The following is a 2,637-nucleotide window of genomic DNA, read 5'->3' as shown; positions in this document are numbered from 1 at the left end:
ACCTAATGTTTTAATTTTGTCCCTTTCTTCTTTTTTGATGTGTGCATCTATTGCTATAAATTGACCTCTGAGGACTGCCTTTGCTGTGTCCCAAAGGTTTTGGTATGATGTGTTTTCATTCTTGTTTGATTGTAGGAATCTTTTGATTCCATCTCTGATTTCTTCTATTACCCAGTGGTTTTTAAGCAGGGTGTTTTTCAGTTTCCATGTAATTGAATTCTTTTCCTTGCTCTTCGTGTCGTTAATTCCTACTTTGATGGTGCTGTGGTCAGAGAAGATACTTTGTATTATTTCAAAGCTTTGGATCTTGTTGAGGGTTGCTCTGTGGCCTAAGATGTGGTCTACTCTGGAGAATGTTCATGTAAATTGGAAAAGAATGTGTACTTTGCAGCTGTTGGGTGGGATGTCTATGAGGTCAAGTTGGCTGATAGCGCCCTTTAGCTCCTCTGTGTCTTTGTTCAGTTTCTTTCTAGATGTCCTGTCCTTTACCAAGAGTGGTGTGTTGAAGTCTCCTACTTCTATTATGGAACTGTCAATTTCTCTTTTCATTGTTTTTGTATGATTTCTAGTTGTGAATTTATTTTGACATTTTGTTCCTGTATTATTTTCCTGAATTCTTCCCTTTTTTGTCTGTATTTTCCAAGAATTTGTCTGCCTTTTCCATAAATCTATTTTTTCCTCATTTTTGTCTGCTTTTTGCTTCAACTCTTGGATAGCTCTGAATATTAGAGATTTGAATTCCCTTTCAGGTAGTTCTAGTGTCTTTTCTTCTATTGGAAAGTCTGGTGGTGTATTTTGCATGCCTATTGGAACCATCCTGTCCTTTTTTTTTTATATATATATATGTTTTGATATTGTCTGCTGTCGTCAGGACATTCAGTAGTTATTTTCTTTGTTTATTGATTGTAGACCTGTTTGTTTCATCCTGCTTTTTTTATTTGGTTACGTCTGAGCAGATGGGCTGTGCGTTCTTTGTTGTTTACTCATCTGTGGTCACAATACTTTTCACTTTCTTGTCCAATGGGCAGGGCCAGTTGCCCAGCTATGGTGCAGCAGGGCAGATCCAGCTGAAGGGGAAGGGTTGGGATGGCTTGTTTGTGGCACATACTACAGCTAGACAGGGCGGGCCTGGAATCAGTGCCGGGTAGGTTCCAGTAGGCTGAGCCTGTGCTGCTCAGGGGTGTGATGTTCAGCGTACGGTGCAGGTAGGCAGGAAGGAGAGGGGAGGTTGTGATGTGTGGTGCTAATATGGGTATGGGGAAGAGGAGAGAGAAATAGGTGCCAAGAACAAAGAAACAAACAAAAAGAGTGCTAAGGGAGCTTTCTGTTGGAGTGGAGAGTTGAGAAACCAAGAAATGGAGAAAAACAAAAAGAAAAAAAAGAGGGGGAAGAAAAAAATAACTAGACAAAAATTTCAAAGGAAAAAAAAGAAAAGCCCCCAGGGGTCCCACTGATACGGCTGCAAAAACTGGGGAAGTGGCTCCCAGGCTGCACAATATAGCCTGGCTGGAGGCAGTGTAGATGTCACTCAGTGCCAGATATTCAAGAGACAGGAAAAGAAGGTAAGTATAGAGAGATGAGAACTGAGAAATGAAGAAAGATGGAAAGGAAAAAAGAATGAATGAAAAAAGAAATGTCCCCAGGGATCCCACCTACGTGGCTGCACAGATTGGGGGAGTGGCTCCTAATCCATGTAGTGCAGTCCAGCTAGAAGACGCTCCCAAGCCATGAAAAGAAAAAGAAAACAAACAAATAAAACGGAACAGAACAAGGCGAAAAAAAACAAAGCAAAAAAAAAAAGCTTCAGGATCCCACCAGCGTGGTGTCGTATGCCAGGGGAGTGGATCCCTGGTCGAGCTTTCCTTCAAAGCCTTTCAAGAGGAAGCAAAGATGGCACATGAAGCCAGGTGTTCGAGAGAAAGGAGGTGGTGGAAGGCATGGAAGAAACCAAAAGAAATGGAAAAAAGCAATGCCAGCAACAGACAAATAGCATTCAGTGTGGGTGGGGTGAATCTAAGCAGCCCGGAGCTGAAGCAATTGCCTCCAGGCCAAGGGAGTATAGCCGGCAGGAAGCAGAGGAGGCCAAGGTGGTGGTGGGGGGGGGAAGGTGGGGGTTAGGAAAGCATATATTGCTGGTTATCCAATGCTCTGTCTCCTGCTGGGAACTTCATGAAGCTGCTTTCCCGTACTCCCTGTCTGCCAATCTCCCATACGGGTGGGGCAAATCCAAGCATCATGGATATCTACCTGTGTTTCGTCAACTATGCAAAGGCATTTGACTGTGTGGATCATAACACATTATGAATAACATTGCAAAGAATGGGAATTCCAGAACACTTAATTATGCTCATGTGAAACCTGGATATAGATCAAGTGGCAGTTGTTAGATGCAGGAAGGCATATAACCTTAGAAGTAGCCACCCTGAGCTGAGGCATATAACCTTAGAAGTAGCCACCCTGAGCTGAGGGAAATTTCTGGAAAGGCACTCATCTGTGAGCAGCCACCCACACCAGCAACTGGAAGAGTGCCTTGCTTGTGAAGGGGTATTCGAACAGCACATCATAGCATCCACCGCAAAACACGTTCCTTCACCCCTCACTGGGGTGGTCCCTGAAAGCACTCCTTGGAAACCCTAC

Source organism: Loxodonta africana, chromosome 1 (assembly GCF_030014295.1).
Source record: "Loxodonta africana isolate mLoxAfr1 chromosome 1, mLoxAfr1.hap2, whole genome shotgun sequence".
Lineage (NCBI taxonomy): Eukaryota > Metazoa > Chordata > Mammalia > Proboscidea > Elephantidae > Loxodonta > Loxodonta africana.
This window is presented reverse-complemented; position numbering follows the sequence as displayed.